At 36.1% G+C, this 25,050-nt stretch overlaps 1 protein-coding gene across 3 annotated transcripts in view; it reads left to right on the forward strand.

The window, feature by feature from the left end:
• The window catches only part of LOC121324353 (Kv channel-interacting protein 4), a 357,785-nt gene that overhangs the window by 244,382 nt on the left and 88,353 nt on the right, over positions 1-25,050 (forward strand). The window lies entirely within an intron of this gene.

The following is a 25,050-nucleotide window of genomic DNA, read 5'->3' on the forward strand; positions in this document are numbered from 1 at the left end:
ATTTGTGACCCTTGGTCCTTGTTTCTTTTTTCAGGTCAAAAAAGTCCCTTAGATCGACATTGTCAATACCTTTTAGAATGTTGAATGCTTGAATTAGGTCGCCACGTAGTCTTCTTTGTTCAAGACTGAACAGATTCAATTCTTTTAGCCTGTCTGCATATGACATGCCTTTTAAGCCAGGAATAATTCTGGTTGCTCTTCTTTGCACTTTTTCTAGAGCAGCAATACCCTTTTTGTAGTGAGGTGACCAGAACTGAACACAATATTTTAGATGAGGTCTTACTAATGCAGTGTACAGGTTTAACATTACCTCCCTTGATTTAAATTGCTATAATGTGCGGATCATGCGTGTTATGTGCTATGTCATATAAATAAAGGCTGTAGAGAGACAGTGACGGCTTTCTAAGCTGCGTGAGAATATTCCAAGCATAGATTTCCTTATCTCTGCCTAGTATCAGTTGTATAATACAACTCTAAAGGAGATATATTAATCTCTCCCACTCATATTTATTACTGCTGATCTTTGTAATAGAATACAGGCCTGTGTCTTTGTTTCAACAGTAAATGTACACACATGGTTACAAGTCATTTTCAGTAAACCTCTTTATCTTGTTGTTAAGCAATCTAAGCTCTCCAAGGCTCAACAATTTAAGACTTTGATGCCATAGAGGGTTCAATGATTGATTTAGAAAATGGAATGCCTTTTAATGTAGCTATGCTTTGTGGACAACTTTTAAAGATAATGTCTTCCCACCACTAATTTTAGATTACAAATATTTCTGTAGTAGCGCATGAAATTTGGTAATGGACAGTGAATACTGATCTTTTAAATACAAAAAATATTGTGAGAAAGTACACTGAATAACTGACATACTATTCTAAATTATGCATTCAAAGAACATTAGATATAATATTAAGAACATCAGAAATATGTATTGACAACCTTATTAAGTTTTCAAGTATTCAACAACAATTAATACACAATATTATATAATGTATTAAGGTTCTTTTCGTGTAGATTTATTTCATGAGTAACAAAAGTTTTCTGTAAGCTGTTTTACTCAAATTATTAGGTAAGTAATGTACAATGTCCTAACGAAATTCCACATAAAAATCTTACCAAATCAGACCAGAAACTGCACTTTAACTTTAATGTACTGCGTCGACGAATTGACTTTAATTTTAATTTAACCTCACGGTAAAAGGAATGTGACCCACGAAACAAGAATAATTAAAAGTTTTAGGTAAAATCTGTCACCGAGGTTTACCTAAGAAAGTGCTTAACAAAAATTAACAAATGTCTTTTGAACGACACTTTCGATTGCCATGGATATTCTATATAACTGGAACTACAAAAACAAAGGATAGAAAGGTCTATCCAACTTTATTGAAAGTCATGATAAAACAGTAATGGTTGATTGTATGTGTCAAACATACAAACCTAACAACCGACACCAGGAAAGGCCAGTCCTGTCCACGTGGATTCTATTCTTTTTTTTTTTTTTTTTAAATGTCTACTGGTTGTCATTAGATAATTTGAAATAACTTTCAGTAGTCTATTTGTACATTACCAACATACTCATAGCAGTTTTTTTCATTTTTGTTTCCGGTCAGGCAGTTTGAGTTAAAATTTGATATTTTTATAGTAGTTTATATTAAATTCACCGTTGTACGTTATTTCGTCTTGTTGTACTAAAAAAAAGAGAAAAAAAGTTTGAAGTTGAATTTTAAAGTACTGTTGTATCATCAAAATAAATTTTGTGGCAACATGCAATAATAGCAGAACAACATTTCGTAATTTTTCTTTTTTTCAACTGACACACATCTGATCCGTAAAATTCCCATTATAATAAACGGACGTAAATAATAAATTTGTAGTGAGACTAGTCCTGGTCAGGACAGAACTTTTGAAAAGCGAATTAATAATTAGATTTTTAAAATTTTTTAAATTTTAAAATTTTTTTAAAAACTGCTGTTTGGACGAAGTTAAGAACCTGTATTGTTTATAGTCATTTTAGAATAAAGTATTTTTCTCCTCCATTGATAAGGGGCAGTATTTGAACGGCAGGTTATTTCTTTTGCGGTTAGCAGGTAAATGTTGATTCTTGCAGTCTTTTGAGAAAAAGTTGTTATTATTTCAACTTGCACAAGGAGGTGGGTCCATCTGAAATGAGAAAACAATAGAATGGCAAAACACAGTACAAAAACATTTTAAGGTAAGGTAAAATTATTTATAACATTAAGGTTAAACTATTATACTGGATCTTTGAACGTCAAATCTGACAGCTGATAAAATAAATAAATAAATACATTTTAAAAAAGTCCATTTCAGTTTTTGAAATATTCACTTTGGGGGATGGTTATAGAATGAAAAAGTGCTGTATAATAACATGCTATTTTAACAAATGTCATTATTTAACACTACTTGTGCCTTCAGTCATTGATCGTGATTCAATAATTAACCTTGTACGACAAGCATTAAGATATCTAGCATGAATAACTTTTTTCCATATTCGGTGCTCTTTAGTGAATTTTTTTTATTTATTTATTTATTTATTTATTTATTTGTTTGTTTGTTTGTTTGTTTGTTTGTTTAAGCAGATCTCATTTTGAAATCTATTTTCCATTCATTCAAATCCAATTTGGAATAATAACTGTCTGCCTTGCATTCCAGCTGTGCTGAAACAGGATAGGGGGAGCTCAGACTCCAAATGATAAGTGCAAGATAGTTCTGTTCAACTATCTAATGTTTCGTTTTGTACATATTATTTTTACTCTAAATGTGTTCTGTAAAAGTGTATGCAATAGGGTTTTATATGCTGTGTTTGCTACACTTTATTTGAGACCATTTTTTAATTTGTGTAGGATCTTTATCATTACAAGGTATAGCTCCACTGTGACCAAACGTTATTTCAATTAGACTGTTGGTAGCCATGGATTTGTTGCATGTTGAACAGGATAAAGGAGGTTTCACTAAATGAGACACTTCTCACTGGCATGAGCATAAAGGCATCATTTTTCAAGCATAAAGGTTGATTTCTTTGCTTGAATTGAAGAATAAAGATTAAAAAAAAAAACTGGTAAATTCTTTCTAAAATAAACATTGATACTAATCGTCAATTTTGCAAAAAAATAAAAATCTAATAGTAGCAAGCCTGGCTATTACACATGACTTTTGGGTAGTTGAAGGCAATCTGCCTATGGCCTCTTGCCTCACAATGCACCGAGATGTATGGTAAGATATTATAGTTTAATATTAGGCTAATGGTTGCTTATTGAATCTGCAGCCTAAAAGCACGTACATTTTCCAAATTAAAACACGTTCATTCCAACACATGTAATGAACAATAAAATAAACATTTTATTTTTGTCATCGGTATCAATTTCAGGAGGAGCTTCATGGTCTGCAAGGTGACGCAGCTGAGAGGATTTCTCCTCTGTTATACCATCAGATGCTGTCAGTGTCAGTTTCTCAGCACACAGTACAGTAGTCTCTCCGTAATTAAGTGCAAACAGTGATTAATTAATCTGTAGGAGCATTTCCTAAGGTGCCTTTGTTAAAAATGTGATTTTTTTTTTTTTTTTTTTTTTTAATCAAAATTTATAACAGTATTTAACAGAGTGAAAGATTCAACCACAGCCGGTGTTCAAGGACGTCAAAGACAGAGAATTGCAACCAATCAGGAGCTCGGCTTGCAGTACAAGCAGGACCCCGGTTGCAAAATTGTTGTCACAAATCAGGGGTAAATTGTTACAACAATGTTGCAAGGGATCGAGAGCGGAAAACCGTTAATGCTGGGGACATTTTATTTTAAAACATTGGCACTGTATCATGATAAACAAGCAAGGCAATTTACCTGCCACAGGCTGGCCTCTGAGTATTCATTTAGCAGGAAGTTAAGTTGCTCTATAGTTTCTATAGCTCTTGTATACCAGTACCGGCATGCAAGTATTTAAATAAAAACAAAAAATAAAATGAAATGCCATTCAGTCAGTATGTGTTTGCAATGTAATACAAAAGTACACCAGAGATAAAGTGATACAGGCTTGTCTGCTACTTACTGATAGTTTGAAATTTACCGATTTTCTCAAACTGGGGCGTTTACATGTTTAAAGGTGGCAGCCTTAGTTATAAAGTAAACATTGCAGAAGATGAAATTGCTACCAGAGATTAAAAACAAATGTAAAACCAGTAATATTTATGTGTATGAGACAATATAGGATTAAAACCATAAAATCATAGCAAGTACTCTTTAAAATGTTGTTTACTAGTCACTTTAAAAAGTTAACAATCAGAAGAAAGGATGAAATTTCTGGATGAACTGTTGCTGCTATTATAAGTTACTAGCACTACCTATGCAGTGATTAACATGATGTTTATTATTTCTCTATATATTCACTTATACAATTAAAATGAAACACTGAAGTTATTTAACTGATGCACAAGACGGCAGATATATACCTCATTTTTAGGTCGAACCTGAAGTCCTTATTATGTAGTTGAGTGAATTTGACCCCATCAGATTCATAACCATAACTGTGAAGACAACTTTGTGTTGCTTATTTGAATTAAGCTTTATCTCTTAACACTAGGACCGCCGATGTTATACTCATACCTAAAATCGTCACCATTATGACGATTTACATCTTAAACAACATCAGTGTTAAAATGAAAGGCAAACTATCAGATACAACTCAAAAGTTTTATTCAAGCACATCGTAGCAAACATCTGCACAGCCGAAACATTGTATTTAAATGAACACTTACACATAAAAAGGGTTTATTTTACCACATATAAAGCACTACTTCAAAAAATTTAAAAACTACAATAAAAGTTTTTTTTTTTTTTTTTTAATATTTAAAATGAAAGTAACATTTGCGTGTGTCATTTGGTGCAGCACTGAATCCAGTTTGAGCTGCAGCAGCCTGCTTGCAGTTTTCGGATCGAAATGTTTCTGCCGAAGCACTGTGGCTAGCTTCAAGATGAAATCTCTCCTACTGATATTTTCCCCAGTGCATTCCTTATACAAAACGAAGGAATTGATGGCTGCCAGGTCCAGTAGAGATAAAAACAGGCTTGTATATTTAAAAAAAATAGAATATTGTAGGCTATATTCAAAATAAAAACATGTATTGTAAAAGGCAGTCAAAATGACTGCTATGGCGGTTGTAGGTAGGCGGGATTGTAACTTTTTTATTTTCATGATCCTGCCTTTCACTCACCATCAGGGCATTTAATACATGTATTTAGGAAAAGTCATGAACAGATAAGCATATAACTTTCAGACACGCAGAGTAATTTAAATTTGAAAACCTCACACCATCAAAATGACTGCCTTGACGGTTCTAATGTTAAAGTACTGACCGATATCCTGAAAGTTCTAATATTTACTAAATCAATGTGAATCAATGTAATCTTCATGTAGGTTTATTGTTGCTGTAAATGTGCAACCCTTGTCCCTAGCACAAAGGAGTGCACACATCAAAAATCACTGCTTTGGTCTGTCAATGCAGTCTTTCAGGGTCAGACGTAATGCCTTATGATGGAATACAAATGCCAGCAAGGTTACAGTGGTTTCCAATGCTGGTCCTCATCCGCAACATCATTAAAACTGTTTAATGAAAAGTTGCAATCTTTTCCAATTGTAGATTTGGCAACCAAGCTACAGAAGTTTCTGTAGTGTAACTCATATTTAATGGTTGATAAATTATCAACAACATCAAACAATACACTCAACAAGAAAAAACAATCTTTTCCAAAGTAATTCAAAATAAATCAGTTACTGACACAATGTTTTAATTCAGTCCCTCTGTAGCCTTTACTAATATTTGCAGTGGATGGTATAAAATGACCCAACTAGCTGTTGGGAGCTCGCAGTCAATAGAGCTGATTCTACATGTACAGTAGCTTCTTCATGCTTGAGTTACATGAACACTTAGTCTCACATTAGAACCATGGAAGGCTGGAAGTAAAATGGGCTCCTAGTAGTTAGCTGTGTGAAAGCTGCCACTTGACAACATGTAAGAATTTGTTAGGGGAACGTCCTGCAGAACAGTAACCTGCAAAGCTGAACATCTGTTAAAAAATATCTCAATATATGTTTTCTTTACATAATGGCAAATGGAATCATCTGCCCAATTGTGGGGGGGGGGGGGCAAAATGTTTCAACAATCTACATTATTCACAAATCAGATTGATAAAGGCACAGCAATATAAGAAGCAAGGGCAGGGAAAAAAAAAGGTTTGCATTGAAAAGTTTTCTTTTGGAATAACCCAGTATAAAAAGCACTTTTGTTAGACACGAACAGACTACCGTGAGACTGCTGACACAACTTTGCCACCCCACCCCAAGAATTTTTCTGAAATAACGCTCCTGGTTAGAATGATATTACAGAAATTTTCCTGCTACTAATATTTGCACTATAGTTTCGTTTTTGAACTGTGTGCTGTTAATCTGTGTTTCATACGCTTATCCTTTGTCAGCAATGTGATCATCAGGATCAATAGTTTTACTGTGATAGAATAAAACCTTTGTGAAATTTTAATAGCACTAAGTTAATAGAAAATACATTTGGTATACAATTCTTACCTCTAAATCAATTCCATTTTCAAAGAGAGATTAAAATACTTTCCAGCAGGAGGATTTTATGCAATGATCTTATGTACCATAAGTTAAGGTTTTAATGACTGCGCTATACAGAGAGATCAACTTTTAGTGGTTTTATCAGCCACAAAAAAAGACAATACAATTAGCCTCTTTTGAGATTATTCACAGAACTATGATGTGAAATTCCTAATAAAGTACTTTTGATAGTTGTGTCGCTGATGTATCACTTTCTTTTTACTGAGCAGCTTTTTTATTTTGTATGCCGAGTTTCATTGGCTCTGCGTTATTTAATCTGAAGGTGTTTGTAGGAACAGTTCAATAATTGATAATGTAATGTTTATCTGGGTTGATTAGTTCTCTTAATAACATTTAATTGACGTGTTACAAAGATTGACAATTTACTATGAACACACACTCTGTGTGGATTGTCTCACCCTGTGTGTTGTGCTTGCCTGCGTTGACCTATTTCGCTACAATATATTCCAATTTGCTGTATTTGTGTGTGTGTGTGTGTGTGTGAGAGAGAGAGAGAGAGAGAGAGAGAGATAATACTGTCTGCTTTTGCTCCTTTTTGTAGAGACGAAATAAAATAAATAACAAAGAAATAGTATTTTTTTTTTATTGATTTTCAGTTTTAATAAAATCTTCAGTTAGTGTGTGAATGTGATTATTATTGGTCAACATTATTAAAACAAAGAAGCGTCATTTTACAGAAATACTAAACCAGTGTGTAGTGCTCCTCTTCACTCTGATTAAAATTAAGGCGCCTTTCTTTTTATTGTCTTTATAACCACTGACACTGGCATCAAAAAGAACATTATATTTTTTCGACTTCGATAATTAAATTCTCATTGATGTCCATTTGTCTTATTTCTGTGGTAATTTCTGCATGAATGAGACAGTCAGTCTGACAGACTCTCCTTCGACTCTGCCCAAATAATGACGTGTTGTGTACAGAAACATACCTATATATTCATCAAGCATTTTCCACATTTGATGTTGGCATTATTTTTTCTGAAGGCTACAAACGTACACTTAAGACATAAAATGTATCAAGAATGATTTGCTCATACACAGCACCTACAAAAAATGATATGCACTTCGACTTATTTTAACTTTCGTTTTGTAATTTTATTCAATTTAGAAAAAGATTCGGAAACAGCAAATTTGTGGAAAACGCTTGATGAAATAATGGACAGTTGTACTGGATTCACCGCTGTATCATATTGTGGAAAAGTGGCTGTTGATAGTGAACAGCAGGTGAGGTGCTGGTGCAATAATCCAAGGAAACCAACAGAACCCCTTTGTAAACTATTCCAGCTGCGTCTATTGCTTGCAGCTGCTACCTTGTTTACCTTCCAGGTCAATACGTTCCTGCAACAGAGTCTCGCTTCCATCCAGGCTGACCGACTTCCCGACCTCGGAAACGAACTGTCATGCCAGCCCATCCAGAGACTTCTCCTTTCGCTATTTAGCACCTTTTAAAACCACTTCCATTTTTTTTTTTAAATGTGCGCATTCAATGCAATCTAATTTTCATGTCATATGGGCATTCTCCAATACTAGTCAATTAATAGTTTCAATATCTGGGAATAAAAATAATTGCCTGTAAGTCATTCTTGGTGTGTGCATGTCACACCTAATTGTGAATTGCTTACTATTTAAACTAAAAGCTCTGTCATTCTTAGCAAAACACTATTTTGGAAATGAGTGCTAGGATTAAGTTTCTTAGTACTATATTAGCCCACTCTAATGTGAAAAATGGGTATGATATCATTTATTCATGACCTCCATTAATTTGTACACAGTGTAGTGTTAATATACTCCCCATGCATACATTCATTCTTTCAAACATTTTTTTACATAGTAATTGAGATGCTATTATGAGAACTACCAGTAAGAAAACATGTATTTACCACTCATCAGCTCTAAATTAAATTGCTTTTACTTAGGATGAGTTATCTTAGATTTCTAGTCCTTGCAAGGATATGGTTAAATCTCCTATTCTAAACCATTGTAACAGCAATTATGTGATGTATGCCTCCTGTGGGACTAAAGCTATTTTATTTCTATTAATGTGCTATGTACAGAATCCGTGGCTGCCACACACAAATTTGGGTCACGGCAAGGTTTTTGATGGGTCGCCAAACAATCTTAAAAAATGACATTTAGTGCACACTGTTAACATTTTGTTTCACTATATTTCTTGTGCTTATATTCAAAGTAATTATAATTTGCATACAAATCATTAGCAGTAATTACGTAAACAATATATTGTTTTATCGCCAGTCTTCTGCTTTAAAAACTTACCATCTTATATTAACCTCAGTTTTTCTTACATTGGTGACGAGGATGATCCGCGTCCTCATGTGCCGTTTGTTGTGAAGTAGTGGCTCATGAAGATCTTAAGACACGGCATCTAGTTTTTCCAGAAGAAAACTGATCAAATAGCTAAACAGCAAGATGTTCTTAAAAAATCAGTCACTGTCTCAGATAAGGAGATGAATGTATCCTACCTGGTTACAATGTATATTGCAAAAAAACTAAAAACTGCACAACTGACTGTTGTTTGTATGTTTGCAATGTTTGATGTTGAATTGAAATTGAAAACAGGCATTCAATATGTTGCAATACAATTTTAAATTGATATTGTAACGAGGAGGTAAAGGAAGCAATCCAGGCAAGTATTCTGGTCTCAAATGTACGATTTATTTTACAAGAACAAGCAGTTCAATAAAATAATGCAACAGTGGCAGGTCATCAGCTGAGCGAGTAGGGCATGGCTTCTCCAATAATTCCCAAAGGCTAAAAATCCATTTTGCATGTTCATATTATTTAATTGAGAACTATGAACACATTTAAGCATATTAAATACATTTAGGTCCACAGAAGTGCTAGTGACATTATTTAAAAGTCTCAGCTCACTTTCACTAGTAGCGAAAGCGCAATGCCAGAAAGCTGGAACAATGTAGTGCAGCCGTGTGATGCATGAACCTTGAGTGCCTCACAAAGCTGCTTGTTACCATGGCAACTCACCACGCTGGGGAGTCCCTTTCTGAAGGCATTGCTATGGTAAACATAGCTTGATGAGGCACCTACTGGATTTGGAGGAGTTAGAATTTGTGCAGTTTTAATTTGTTCAGTAATGGCTTTAGTTAAATCTGATATTATATGAGACCTGAGGAAAATAAGTTTTACAGTAAGATCCCATTCCGTCTTTGTTTTTGTTTAATTTTTATCAAAATTGTTTGATACATTGACAACAATTAAGTAACCTTACACTACTTTATCTCCTCTCTGTCACTCCCCTTCCCTTCCTGCTCCGCCAACCCCGTCACCTTCCATCAAAACCTCCATTCCCTCTCCCCCTCTGTCTTCTTTTCTGCTGCTCTCTCACACCTCCCCACTATTGACTCCCTCTCCCAACTCTGTAGACTCGGCTACCTCCACCCTCTTCTTGTTCCTCACCTCTTGCCTCAACTCCCTTTGCCCTCTCACCCCTTGACTTGCCCGCCTCTCCTCACCCCTCTTCCGTGATCCATTCGACTCATACTGAACTACACACTGCTGAAAAGAAATGGAAGAAAACCATTCTCCCTGCTGCCTCGCTCGCTCCTCTTTTCCTTCTCTTCTACACTCACCTCTGCCAAACACTCCTGCTAGTCTATCATTCAGTCTTCTACTAACAATCCCATAAACTTGTCTCTACCTTCTCCTCCCTCCTTAGCCCTCGCCCTCTTCCATCTCAGCTGATGACTTTGCCTCTTTCTTCTCCTCCAAAATCGTAAGCATTTGCAAACTCTTCATACGTTGCCCCCTTCCCCACCCATACCCTGTCATCTGCTCACTCCCTCCTCATCACCCTCTGCAAACCGAACTATCCTACCTTTCTTCTCGCCCCTTTCGGACCACAATCTCTGCTCCCTGCTCCAGAACCATAAACCCACCATGTGTGATCTGGACTCCCTCCTTGCTCACCTCTTCCAAGCTGCTGCCCCTGCTCTAATCCCTTTTATTTCCTCTCCTCAACACCTCTCTGCTCTCTGGCTGATTACCCTCTGCCTTCAAACAAGCCTGCATCCCTCCCTGGATCCCTTATCTCTCCAGAACTACTGTCCTGTCTCCCTCCACCCATTTCAGTCTAAAACCTTAAATCGAGCGGTTCACCGCCAGCTCTCTGCTTTCCTGTCAACATATTCCCTGCTCGACCCCCTCCAATCCAGTTTTCGCCCTGCACTGAAATTACAATCCGCCACAATCTCTCTAGACTCGCCACCTCCCTATCCTCTGTCCTCATTCTCCTTGACCTCTTTGCTGCCTTTGACACAGTTGGCCACTCTATTCTCCTGTCTTCCCTTGCTGACCTGGGACTCTCCGGCACAGCTCTTGCCTGGTTCTGCTACGTCTCCGAACGCACATACCGGGTGTCCTGGCATGGCTCACCTTCCGCCTCCTTGCTCTTTTGACAGGTGTTCCCTAATGCTCAGTCCTGGTACCCCTCCTGTTTTCTCTCTACACCTGCTCCCTGGGTCCCCTCATCTCTTCCCATGGCTTCTTTTATCACTTCTATGCGATGAGGCCCAGATCTTCCTCTCCTTTCCCACTTATAACTCTGATAATTCCTCTTGTATCTCTACCTGTCTCTTGGCCAACTCCTCAAACTCAACCTCTCCAAATCAGACCCTCAAGGATGGTCAAGGCTGTTATCAGTTTGGGGCAAGTTTCAGATATGAAAGCTGTCTTCTCTTGTTTGTAAATGTTTCTTATGTACAGTATATTTCTAAGATGGGATAGGTGACTTATAACAGCATGCTTTGGATTTAATAACCATTTGGACATTAATGCCCTTCCTATTGAAAAAATATCTGTGGTTTTAGAATTAATTAACTGTATAGATATTTTAAAATGAGCAATATCTTCGTGTAACATCTGTTTCTTTCAAACCTGCCTATATATAGTGAATGGAAGTGCAGAACAAGAAAGACTTATGGAATTATTTTATTAGCTACATCAAAGAATGTTTTATATGTTATGGTATTACTTTTTGTTAGTCCAAGTCCCAGCTCACATGGTTGTTCTCATAAGGTGTCATTCCACAAGAAAGCGCTTCTGATGAGCTCATTACACTCACAACTAACCGAAAGGTGATTTTCTCTTGCTTAAAGATAGATTGCTTTTAAACAAAGATGTGATCATTGCGTTGCGAAGGCGCAGCATTATACTGTATAGAAATTATATTGAATCTAATTTATGTCAGACTTGAACTTTCTCAATGTACTTGTAAAGATGGAGCATGGGCATGAAACAAAGAAAAATCCCCAGTAATTGTGGCATCTATCACATGGTGTCACTGTTGTTGAATTGGTGGCCGTGGTAGGCCTTGCACACAGGAAGTGTGCTTTTTGTTTGTTTCGTTTGTTAATAGTTAGAAAGCCAGACGTTCCACAATGACACACTTTTAGTTGAGTTAATTTACAGAGAATTGCACCCGAGGATTGGAGGTTACGGTTCCTTTTCTGGTTTGTGGGCGTGTCCTGGTGGAGTGTTTTGCCATACAAGGGAGATGCTGACACACTTCAAGGCTGCTTAAAGGCCAAGGACAGGACCGCCAACGCTACAATGGACAACAATCCTGTATTCTGTAAATAAACTAAACTCTCCAACCACCATGTATGGACCCAGTATCACAGTTTTATTGCCACCAGGAGTAAGGATTATTTTGAAATCCCACAAAAGTATACAAGGTGTGTCAGCTGGACCTCCCTGGATAGCAGGGGTAGTCTTTGCTGTCTTAATGGCATGCTTTTATTTGTTTTGTTTTCTGAGTGTTTTTGCTTTTTTTTGGTTCTGGGTTACACATGTTATGTATGATTGTCTATATCTGATTCTATTTCGTTGGCCTGCAAATAAATCCTGGAATGCAGTTTGGTGTTTTCAATGACAACTTCTTGTGTCTCTCCCCATCTCTCAGTGGATACCTAGAACCCTCTATCACAGTGGCTCAAAGAGTAATGCACTTTGATGTATGTGGTCTTGAGAAACATCTAAGAAAAGGGAGGCTGTGTGGTCCAGTAGTTCAAGAAAAGGGCTTGTAACCTGTAGGTCCCTGTTTCAAATCCCAGTTTACTCACTCACTCATTGTGTGATCTTGAGCTTGTGCTCTATCTTTCAGGTGAGACATTGTTGTACGTGACTCCGCAGCTGGTGCTTAGAGTTCACACTCTAGTCTCTGTAACTTACCTTTGATAAAGGCGTCTGCTAAATAAACAAATAATAATAATATCCCTAATATAATCTGAAATCAGAAACTACCAGTGATATAACACCCTGTTAGGCAAGAGCAGATGCACATTTGTACAAAAAGAGAAGCAAGAGACATGTTTGTCATATATATTTTTTTAAATCATTTGCATGAGTGGCTTTAAAGTAATATATTTTTTAATTAATTACACTTATAAAGTGGTACCGCTATATATTATGAATACATAAGCATGCATTTAGTGTTTATGTCTTGTTGGAAACATTTGAGAATGTGTCTATTTTTAGACAAAGCTTACAATTAGAATTCAACAGCCAGATCATATTAGACTAAGGTCATGATCTAGCTGTTTGTTCACATGCTATTCATGTTACTGCTTAAACTAAAGATGACCATGTTTAATTAAAGCAGTATTTACTTTGCCAGGTTATAGCATATATGCATTTGCTAAATTAAACTGTAAATACTGTATATTGTCCTTGTTGATTTGTTTTGTTTTAGTTAACATGTTCTGACTACCTGAAAATTGCATTTACAGGTTTTAACAGTGATTTGTACATTGTTTATCCAAATTGTTGAGGTTTGTGTAATAAAATATACCTGGTCTATAAAGTGAGAAGTTTGAGAAAACAGTCATAAATCAAATCAAATCTGATAATTTGCCTGGGTATGAGGAATATGGGCAGTTGTAATATACTGTTTCTTTATTGTTCATCAAGTTAAGTGATGTTTACAAATGACCTCTAGAGGGGATCTAGAGGGGATGAAAACAATATACATTCTTAGATATTCAGTGAAAGCCTCATATCTCAAAACACAGACTTATATTTCAACTCACCGTTGGAAGTGATTTTAAGTACACATTGTGACATTCATTTAAGTAGAAAAAACAATTGGTTTATCTCTTCTGAGTTTATTTAAGTCTGTGTTTTTACTATAATGACATCACAGTTCTGAAACTTTTAAAATCTAGATTACATTTGAAAGGTGAGATTGAGTAATTAAGCATCCTTGTGTAATGGCACATTTCAGCTTTCTTGACGATAAAGACCTAATGCTTTGAGATGTTCACCTAATACTCGCTACTCAGCTAAATTCTGTGATTCTTCCTGTCATGTTTTATCCTGAGTATCTTACAAGAAACAAATAACACTTTCATTACAGTTATTTTAAAAATTGCACACGCCAGTGTCAGCACCTCATATATCAGAAACCTGTTTAGGTAGTGAATTCATCTGTGCATGTTTATATAGATCCTGCATGCTAAATGTGTAGCTAACCATGACATAGATATTTTCTGAAGTTTCTATTGTATAGTGTGGACCGCAACCATTGAAGGCTAAAGTATGACTATCAGACTCATTACATCAAACTCATTACTCTTGCAATTTAAGAAAGATTCAATCTACTGCTACTTACTGCACATATGACAGGCTTTCCCATTAAATACTTTGGGGCATACATTATGGTTGGTAAGCATCTAAATGTATTCTGTTTCCAAAGCCAAGTCAAGTAAATCAGTTTTTACCTTAATTATTGCAGCTTTCTCAGATAACATCCAATTAAATACTGCTGGGGTGCCATCTGTTGGTGAATCGAAGCCAGTAAAAACACAGTATATTCTTTTAGAATTTAATCTAGCCAAAGTCTATTGCTTCTGTTTATTTCTGGTGTTCTATTTTCTTCCATCTGAAAATGAATGACTGTTTGAAAGTGACAGGTAAGCGTCCCTGGCAAGCTGTTTCCACCACGAAGGGAGACTCACACAGAAGCTGCAAATTCCAACCACGCTAATGTACACTTTATATAAACAGACAAAAATAACACAGACACACTAGACAAAACGCATTAACAAAATGAAACGACACAAAACACAAACGAAAACACAAACAGCACCAAACACATAACTTCACCAGCATTAGCTCTAATCGTTGTATCTAACACCCATGATCACCCTATTTATACACCTATGGCTTAATTACTTAATCGCGTATTCAATTCATGGCTCCAGCCACATTCCCACGTGTTTTGACAGGGAGAAATGTAACCTGCTCCCTGCCAACCCATTATTCCTCATATGCATGCCTCGCCTGGTTTTTTGCCCTACCACACTGCCACAGAAACATAAACAAATGTGTAGTTTTACATAGGCACAAAAGGGTTTACAGTATGGTATCTATTATATACAGTATCAACAGAGTTGGGGTAGCTTGTTACTTAAGTAACACGGTACTGTAATAATATTACTTTTGTCAATAGTGAGGTAATATAACAAGTAAGATTTTTATAATGAGTAATAATATTAGTTACTTTCAGCAAAAAAATAAACAAGCTTGTCTCGTTACCTTTTTGCTGCTTTACACCTACATTGGCGGTCTTTTCTTTTCTTAAAAGTCAAAGTACATTGAATGTAACCATGAATGTGAACTGCTAACTAACTCAGCTTACAGCAGTCCCTAAAGACATAACTGCTATTTTCCTTCAACACATTCATACCCTGAATGGAGCTTTCAGAGCGTAATAAAGGCATAACAGAGATCCAGAAACAGTTACAGTGGTTGGCGCCCACCACTAGGTGGTAGCCCTAGTGTAGAAGGAAATACACACACACATACGGATGTGCTTTTGGTTAATTTTTATGAACGTTTAAACACTTTGCAGTGTCAGCGTTTAAACTTTTAAACCATATCTACATACACACACACACATACACACACACACACACACACTGTCTTTATATTACATTCTGATACTGACAGCCCTGGTTAGTATTTTTTAAACAAATGGGGGGGGTTATTTCGCAGGGAGATTCAGGTCACTCATCACCATACTTTTTTCCTCATAACTGTCAGACAGGGTTGTCAACAGGCTCCAGAACCTCGGGACCCTTAAGACAGGTCAGGTTTTTTAACTCACCTGTCTCACCTGTTTTCCATGTAAAGTGAGTATGAATTGCTTCAGCAGTTTAGTGAATGTATTTAATTGTTTAATTGTGGTGGCGATTCTATCTGGAGAGCCTCGTAACAACAATTAATCGTACTGCTTGAATTTTACACAGTAAACAGCATCTATCAAAATAGTGCAACACAATTATTATAGATAACTTTTCATTCACCTGCACTCTTTCATTTAACCTTGTGATAGCAGGTAAAGTTTCTATTTGTTTAATATTTCTTGCTTCACACAGTCCCTCCCAGTCAGAGACTCAGAAAGCCGATCAGCTGCTGTATAGGTCTGATTGATGGAAACAAGCCTTGCAGGCATCTGTGTGGTTTTCGTAACAACAAAGTAAAACAATTCAATTAATTTAGCAACAGTTCACACAATTCACTCTCACTTTACTGAGTACATTTCAGTTTAGGGAGGCGAGTTACAAAACCTGACTTTCCTTAAAGTGTCCCAAGATTCTGGAGCCTGTTTGCATCCCTACTTTCAGATCAGATTACACAGGCTGAAACATCATTAAAGAAAATAGTAGGTTTTGGCAAAGATGCAGTTCTCCTTTCTTCTAAAGGTAAACGGTTCTGTATTTTGATGTTTCTGTTGGAGGGGGGGAGTGGGGGGGTTACTATCAGTAAATTATGTACCTTTCAAACTAAAATCTTGTTCAGTGATGTATTTCCAATCGGTAATAAAAAATAAAATTAATTAAAAGCTCAAAACAATAGATTGTGCATGTCCCTCGTTAGTCTGTTTTTCATTCAACAGTTTCCTTCAGTTTTCTTGACAGTTTTTGTAGATTCTGTATTTGGTTCTGTATTCAGCTGAATCCCAAACACTTGGATTTTTAGAATAGTATTTTTGAAAGGTTATTTAACAACAGGTGGACAAAAAAAAAAACCATTTTGGTAAAAAATTATATTAATATTATATATATTAATATATATATATAGATATATATCTATATATATATATATATATATATATATATATATATATATACATACACTGGATTTCAATTAGGTAATAAATAAGTCGCAGGCAGAGAGGTCTAACCTCCCAGCCCTGCCATCCAGCACAGACTTTGTTTTTACAAAAGTTACACATTTTTATTTACAAACCAAACCAAAACTATATTTATAAAACCAACACAAAGATATTACTTAACGGGCTAGGCCTCAGCCCTGACACAATTCCATTAAGTAATATTATCCAACGCAATGTTTTATATACATTATGTCTGTTTTTTCTAATACTCCCTATTCTCTTATAAAACGCCTTCATCTACTTTTAGTTTCTTTTTTTTATTTTCACTCCTTATGATCGTCATCCAAAGATATTGTTATTTTCTGAAAGCGTCGAAAGAGTGGGCTGGGATTGGCAGAGGGGATGGAGTGGCAGTGTGTTTTTTTATTTAAAAAAAATATAAAATAAAAATAAGTATGCTTCTTAAGATTGAATGTGACAAAGTTTTCAGATCAGTCATCTACAGTACTGTGAACTGGGTGAGCTTATATGGGTCGAATGGCCTCCTTATGTTCATACATTTTCTTATGCTCTTAGAAGTAGCTGAAAAGTTAGCAAGGGTTTTATTCCAAAACATTTTAAAATGTTGCTAAACTGCAACACTCTCAAAACAAGCTAAATGTTTTATAAATAACACAAAAATAAAATTATTCTTGCCTTAAGTTCTAAGAAATGGGAAATAAATCTGAACTTAAATTTGAAATATCAAAATGACTGAAGCCCTGCTGCAGGTTTCTATGATAATGGGTCTAAAGTTTCTTGCTCTAACTTTACAGTTTGCTGAACTGTGAATGGTGAAGTAATGGAACTTCTGTGATCTGCACTGTTAGCAGTGTGATTGGCACTTCATGTAAATATCAATCTAATTGCAAATGTGTATATATTTTTTTTTTATCTGGATGCATTACTCAGGTATTTTTTTTTTTCATTTTGAACCACACTTTAACCCTTTGTGATCCTATATTGGACTATATTACAATTTTTCCTTTCCAGTCCGATGTCGGACCCTTTCAGATATCATCAAAAAGACATAAAGCACAGGTCTATAGTTGTTTTTCTCTGGAAAAAGCCGAGAAAATCTTTCAATGGCCGAGTGAGACCGATAGGAGCTGAATGAAACCAAACAAAAAAAGGGCATATCTGATAGCCCCATGCACCACAGAGATAACACGGACATAAACAAAGGAGATAGCAGCTTCTGCATCCAGCACTCAAACTATATCACAGACTTTTGCAGAGCTTTTCGAGACATTATAGTAGTAAAATAATGACTTGGATCACATTATTGAGGAGTTTGGTGATAAAACGAGTGATCAGGAGAGGATTTATCAGTTTGCACGTCTATAAAGAGGTATGTGAAAAATACAGTGAACAAGGTGTTGGGCTTGGCTGTAGATGCAGTACTGAGTTTCCTTTTGCGATTCAATGCCTTTTAAACCTGTTTTAATAAACAACACATGTGAAAATAAATTGGACCCGACGTGCCTGACAAGTGCCGAATAAATGGACTGCAAAGGGTTAACACTAGAACTCCCACAGCAGTCATTTTGACGGTTTGAGTTTTTCAAATTTAAAATCTTATGACTTTTCCTAAATATATGTATTAATTGCCCTGATGTCGTTTGAAAGGCAGAATCACGAAAATAAGGAAATTATAATCCCACCCAACTAGACCCGCCAAAGCCGTCATTTTGACTGCCTTTTACATTACACATTTTTATTTTGAATATAACCTACAATATTCTATTTTATTTATATATACAAACCTCTTGTTATCTCTGCTGGACCGGGCAGCCATCAATTCCTTCATTTTGTGCAAAGAATGCACTGGAGAAAATATCAGTAGGAGAAATTTAATCTTGAAGTTAGCCATAGCGCTTCAGCAGAAACATTTAAATCAGAAAACTGCAAAGCTGCAGGCTGCAGCAGCTCAACTTGGATTTTGTGCTGCACCGAGTGACACACACACACATGCAAGAGAAAACATGTTACTTTCATTTTAAATTGAAAACTACTTTGAGTTATCTTTGAATGTATATCCTCTGTCTTTTTGAATTTTTGAAATTGTAAAAATTAAATTGTAGGACTAAAAGCATTCGATCTACAATAGGAGTTTCCAGGAGTTTTCTATACCTAAATCCTGGACATTTTTCTAATATTGTGTGATTCACGGGACAATAGCAAGGGCTGCGTGGAGGAAGAACCTCTGGAATAGGAGAGAAGTGCTTTGTGACTTAAGAAGGAGTACAGGGTTTCCCCATGGCTCGTAGAGACCCGCCCTCACAAATGTGAGACCGAACCGATCGGCCTCCGAGGCTGGGAAGCAACCATTATCTCCCCCAGGGGAAACCTAGAGGGAAGAGAAACGGAAACCAGGAGCTAGTTAGGATAGATTTTGCCAGGGCTCCTTTGGCTCATAGAGAACCTTCCCGAGGGAGAACAAGGCCAACGTGGCTAGAACTACGCCACCAATGCAAAGAAATAGAGGTTCATTATTAATTTTTATTTATTTTTTACTGTGAGGGGGTAATTAATGACTAATCTCACTGCTCAGTAGAGAAGAAAAAAAAAAACAATTGGGAGGAAACCTCTGGTGGTCTTGTCAGAAAGATGGCCCCCACTCCGGGTATACGAGAAATACTCTGTTGGGCAAAGATATAACAGGTCCGGTGAAAAACAAAAGACAGAGTACAAGGGCATAATTTTGGGATTAAATACAGAGGTTGGAAGATATTATTGGCCCCCGAATCACACTGAGGTTACAATTACCAATTATTTCAACGAAAAACTTCATGTGATGAGCTGAAACCTCTTTGGAGTTTTATTATTCTGTACCAGTCAGTTCACAGTTGGCAGTTGTCAATTCTACAGCAAAGACAAAAATGACTTGTAAAAAGCCAATGCTCTGGTTCTTACACACATCTGTCTTGTAAATCAGACAACAGACTATAAAAATAACTTAAAAATAGAAATGTGAAATGTAATATAGAGTTTTCATTTAGTCGGATATTCTTCTAAATAGTGTGTTCACCCCACAAGCGAAACAGTAATTGTACCTACACTGGCAAATCACATGGTTAGTGCAATTGGTAACATGGTTTTCCTTTTTCATTTGAGAATGGAAAACATAATAACCCTGTGGCAGAGCACAGCTCTGCTCTTTAGAAATTGGCAGGGATGGGGTTAAATTCCCCTACCTGCCTTGGTTCACTGTGTTCAGGTGGCTGGGGTTGATTAGATGATTAGTTTAATTAACGATCAATCAGCGCCCAGCCACCTGACATAAAAGGAGGCCTCTGTTTTTCATTTGGGAGGAGGGAGCTGAGGAAGCAGGTTGGTGTTTTGGTGTTTGTGATTTTTGAATGTTTTGAATCCAGTGAAGGCATTGCCCAGCCTGGAAACCTTTATTTTTGTGAGTGTATTTTTGCTTTATTTTGTTTATTTTGTGTTTAAATTGCTTTGTTTTGGCCCTTGTGCCCTTTCATTTTTGTGTTTATAATAAAATAGTTATTTTTTTGAACTCCAGACTTTCTCTGGGCCTCTATCCACTCACCAGCCTGCCACAAACCCATTTCAGTATTATTCTAATAAAACCTTTCAACCTGTTGTATAGACTGTTGAACCTTTCCTGAAATTGAAGGCACTAGAAACCTTTTTGCTTGCAAACACCGTCTACTTTTGGCCTCAGTATGTCAAAATGTATTTAGAAATAAAAAGTTTGTGATAGGAGTTATAACACTTTAAATTTCCATAGAATGTGCTTGTATTTCCAATACATGTATGCAAACGAGTATCGATATATCTGGTTGTTTTCGAATAGTGAAAGTCATAGCACCTGTAAACCAGACACTAGATAAAGATCAGACATAATATATATATATTACATGTTTTTGTAAAAATCCCATTTATCTTCACATGCCCCCAGTTATTTCCTGACAGTCCTGACAATTAATTAACACACTTTCAGTTCTGTCTTCATGTTTTTTCTACCCTCTGGTATGCTAAAAGTTAATCTGGCCCACCGACCAAGAAAAAGCGTGGACTAACTATAATGTATATTTTTATTTGGGCTTCTCTTATGTTCTCACAGTTTTTCCGATATTCAAATATACTCTGACTGCCGAGAGTTGTCTCCAAGGACAGAAACTCCAGCAGTTATTGAATCCAACACACAATATATAACGTAGAGTGCAGTACAAAAATAAAACAGTTTAACATAAAAGTCATGAGACACAGACTTATTGCTCACAAAAACTGGAAATGTGACTCTTCATCATTATATTTAGGTATAACTTATTTTATATGTGTAAAAAAAATCATTTTTAATGTCTGACAAAATGGTCAGTAAAGCTGACACACGTTTCTTTTGAAGTTTATCACTGATACTTTTTATTGTTAATGACATTCTATATTAATTCAATGTGATGTACAAGTAAAGAGTAATGTGTGCCAAACAGAAAATATGCCAGGACAGCAAAGCACAGGCAACAAATACATTTTTCTTTCAGCTGTAAGAAATTATTAAAATAAAACATACACTGCTGCATAAATAGCAAAATAGGGGAAGTCAAATTGGAATTTACTGTAGTTTTAATTTTATTTCATGCAGTCAGCAACTTCTATTGACCATGTGGCCTGCATCTACTAGTGAGCTTTATGCACTTACCTATGGATGTCAAGTCTCAAGGTTTAACAGTGAAGCTCATGGTTTTTCACAATTTTGAGAGTCTCACGGCTGTGCAATGGACTCTCATGTTTGTGCATAAGTTTGTTATTATTTGCGAGGCTGTGAAACCCTTTATAGATGATGCAGCGATAAATCCAATACAACTGTCCAAAAGTATTTCATTTTCGGGCGGGGTGTAGCAAAGTAGTTTACTATAGAGAGGTGTAGGGGTGATGCAGTGCATGAACGAAGCAGACAGATAATTATAATCCGGTTTAGAAATGTTTTATTATTTTTGCAGGTCTGGCAACCAGACAATACTCCCAGGCACAGAAATGTTTATTGCACTGTCTAATAATAACAGGTTGCAGTCCCAAATAATAAACACAGTTAGTACATCCACAATATACAAACACGGTCACCGGTTCTTGTGCGAGCAGTAGTGCTCATGGTGGGTGATACAGTTAATCTTTGTGTCAAAGGCGCAGTGTTGTCCCGTTTTGTGCTGGCCCCTGGCGAGACAAGACAAGACGAGACAGTTACAAACAAACAAAAATAAGGCACTCATGATTTCTGGCAACAATACACTTATAGTGTCCGTCTGGCTTTTACTCACTACAAACCAAATGTGAAGGAACAAATTACGATTCTCCGCCCCCCTTATATGCTGTCACGCATGACCCCTTGGTAAAAAAAAATGCAGCTGCCTTTACAACCTGTGGCTGCTACATTGTTTCCCTTCCAGGTTGATATGTTCTTGTCACTGTCTCGTTCACACAGAAATTATCACAGAAATAAAAGAAATGGACATCAACGAAAATTTAATTATTAAAGTCGAAAATATAATGTTCTTTATGATGCCAGTGTCAGTGGTTATAAAGACAATAAAAAGAAAGATGCCATATGGTAAGAAATAACAGAACAATAGAAAATTGATGGCATGTCTGTCTCTATTTCACCTTAATTTTAGTCAAAGTGACGGGGAGCACCACACACTGGTTTTGTATTTCTGTAAAATGATGCTTCTTTGTTTTAATAATGTTGACCAATAATAATAATAATCACATTAACACACTAACTATGCATAGCCCTTAAGTCTAGGTCAGTCTAGGTCAGTGATGTAGCTGGCAACCATGTGCAAAAATATTGACCCGTCACCCCCCAACCCCCCCAAAAAAAACCAAACAAAATCTAGTGGTCTTAAGGTTTTTCATCAATCCCAAGGTTTTTTTTTTTTTTTTTAGCAGGGGTCTCGCTAGTATGAACACTTACGGTTTGACATGTCTGCTTGCCAATAAGACAGGTGTTAGGTATGAACCAGGACTGGAAAAGTGAGGAGAAACAAACCAATGCATGAAAAACAGGAACCTGCAAATAGTAAGCACAGAAAGCAGACATGTAACAATTACATTAGGCAAAGCAACTAGACCAAGAAATAAGTGTCTTTATATGTAATCAGGTCCTGGGTGAGCAAATCCATCACTTCATACATGACATGTTGCCTCCTCAACCACCACAGCTCAACTGAGCTTTGAAAAGATGAATCCCCCCAGCCTTGTAAACTTAGTTGCTTCTCTGCAATTGTAGATGGTTTAACCCTTTCCCGTTGGACCATTCTAATTTCGATGCCTGAGAACAGAAAAAACTCCCTGTCTTGCCTGCTGTCTTACAGCAATAATAAGTGGTGTGGTAATCAAATCAGTCTTTCTGAAGCTTATATATATAGCTAGGCCCTAAAAACAAAAAAAACATGTTTTCCTCTGTGTATTTTTAATGATACACTTCAAGAAAGTCACGTACAAGAAATGCAATCTTTTTTAATTAATCAATCAACTTTTGAATCCGAGTTACATAGGAAGTTTGAGATATGCCATGTAAACAGCACGAAGGCAATGCAGACTTCTCATCTCTGGCTGTTTTTGAAAGCAGTTATCTCCTGAACTTGTAATTCAATACGTATTTTCGATTCAATATGTAATATTAAATGTTTTTGTGTTTTATATATTGTATATGTTTTTTTTTTATATATATAGATGCTTGAAAACGGACAAGCTGCCTGTGTTTGACAGTGATGGTACATCATTTGCTTGCACTGACTGCAATAACTTGCATCTTACATGCACAATTGCTTTGTTTTTACCTTGTATTACATACATTGCTTTATCATCATAGAATTACTTTTTTCTATCGACAGTGTTTTTCTTCTGCTGAATATATACTTTATTTTTTACTTGCCGTGGTCGCAACATGTAGGCTACGTTATTCTGCTTTACATAAAATAGCTTGTTTTCATACTTGTTTTTACTATTTGTGGTTGTATTGAACTCTTTTTCTATAACGTTTGCATATAATAATATAGTAATACGATTAGTGTTTGCTGCATGCTTATTTCTTTTACAGTGTATGCTGAAAATAAAAAGAATGTGCTTTTCTTGCACTTTAGTAAATGTAAGAAATACTTTTAATAATAATAATAAAAAATAAAAAACAACAGCATTTTCACTTGCATGTATTTGTATATTTTCAGTGTAAAAGGTTTTGCATAAGACTTGACAAAGTACTTATGATATTTTGCTTAGTCTGGCCAACTTCCATAAGATTATGCTGTTTGGGGCATTTTTACATACAGACTATGGTTCGGACAAACCCTTTTACTTGTCAACAGTAAAAAATATTTGAAAACTGTGTTATTTGAAATACTCATAAGATTTCGCAGCTATAATATCCTGATATTTTTTTTCTATCAAATTGGGAAAGTGGTCGATATTAAGAGCTATTACAAAAAAAAAAAAAAAACATTTTTTTTCTGGGGGTCTTGGCTTACAAATATAATTTTTTTATATTCCACTAGTTAACCAATTATATCATTGAAACAGCTACTTCACGCCTTTCTATTAATATATTGGGTTTTAAATTCTGATTTAAGGTTACCAAACAACAAGCAATAAAACACATGTTCATGAGCGTGTCCAAATATGGGAATTCTGATTAGGCAGCAAAGGCTTAATGAACTGTGATGGGTGCTCTTGGCCACTTCCTAGCTGCGGCACTGGAATGCATGTAACCGTTCATATCTTTCCACCCGACCTTATGCAGATAGCCTTTGCACACCCGCGAATGAGGCCTCCGGCCAAATTTATTATTCACTCGGGCCCTGAGCGGCCATCACAGCAATCGGGCCCTGAGTGCCCATCACAGTTCATTAAATCATCTGCAATTGCAATCAATAAATCTCATCCATGGCGGATTCTCCGTGCGGAAAGAAAGAACCAATTAAAGTTTAAACACTAAGACAATGACAAACTGCAGATGAACATAGTCCCAACTTAAACTGAATAAATAAAGAAAGAATACAAATAAGAGAACAAAAGCAGAGTAGAAATCTGTTTCATGGCTGAATGGAAAATATCAGATTTGTACTCATTAGCCTGATCTTTTCAACCTCACTTGTGGCTCTGCTATCCTAACTCGTAAAATAAATGTAATGTTTCCAGTTGGGCCATGACATATTCATTCTCTCTCTCTCTCTCTCTCTCTCTCTCTCTCTCTC

Source organism: Polyodon spathula, chromosome 1, assembly GCF_017654505.1.
Source record: "Polyodon spathula isolate WHYD16114869_AA chromosome 1, ASM1765450v1, whole genome shotgun sequence".
In the NCBI taxonomy this organism is placed as follows: domain Eukaryota; kingdom Metazoa; phylum Chordata; class Actinopteri; order Acipenseriformes; family Polyodontidae; genus Polyodon; species Polyodon spathula.